Here is a 901-nt window from a genome sequence, read left to right as displayed (position 1 = left end):
CAAACATGTGGATCATCATATTAATTAAGTATTCCATAAGCTGAGTATTCCGTCATGAGAGAGGTAGGAGCGAGGCGAATGTAAAAACGAGGCAATCTCACCAGTCGACGATATTTGTATATTCCAGTTTGTCAAAAAGTTGCGGAAGGATCAGAATAAATTAGGCTTGCATTCGGTTGTCCCATGATCAAATAAATAATACACTTATAGATAATGTCAATTAGCAATTTCCAATGAGAATGTTCGATGGCAGGGAACTGTGCAAATTAACAGCTCCTGTTTGGGAGAAGTATTTTTCTCCACATTGTAAAGCTTCCGCTAAAATACAGGCATTGGATTTTAATGTTATAAAAATATATATTTATATACATATATGATGCAAGTTATAAATAATGGTCATTAAATATTTTTCTTTATTGCAGTAAATTTGACTAGCAGCTGTTTCCAGTAATCATTATAGGTTCATTGTTGATAGGTTTATTCAATCCGTCTATTGGCCTGTTGAGAAAAATTCAACGACCTAAAAAATTAATGCTGCATTCGTGAGAGTCATTTCTGTTTATATATGTATAAAAACACACACATACATAAATGCACGTACGCATAAATACACACACACTAACAAACAAACACACACCCACACAAGCATACACTTATGCTTCGGTACAGATTCTCTCCCTTAGTTGTTGCCAAAATCAGAAGATCAACATACAATCCATATCTTCATATTTTTTCTGAAACCAATTTTTAATTTTAAGTTTTAATTCAGCTTGAAAAAACGTTTTTGTTTTGTTGTTTTTTTTTTAATTTTCATGATGTAATTGTTTTATTCATCAATAAATAAATAACATGTCAAGCAGCTGAAGTGAACATCAACCCGCTTGTGTTATTTCTTTTATAT

This window comes from Octopus bimaculoides, chromosome 24 (genome assembly GCF_001194135.2).
Source record: "Octopus bimaculoides isolate UCB-OBI-ISO-001 chromosome 24, ASM119413v2, whole genome shotgun sequence".
In the NCBI taxonomy this organism is placed as follows: domain Eukaryota; kingdom Metazoa; phylum Mollusca; class Cephalopoda; order Octopoda; family Octopodidae; genus Octopus; species Octopus bimaculoides.
This window is presented reverse-complemented; position numbering follows the sequence as displayed.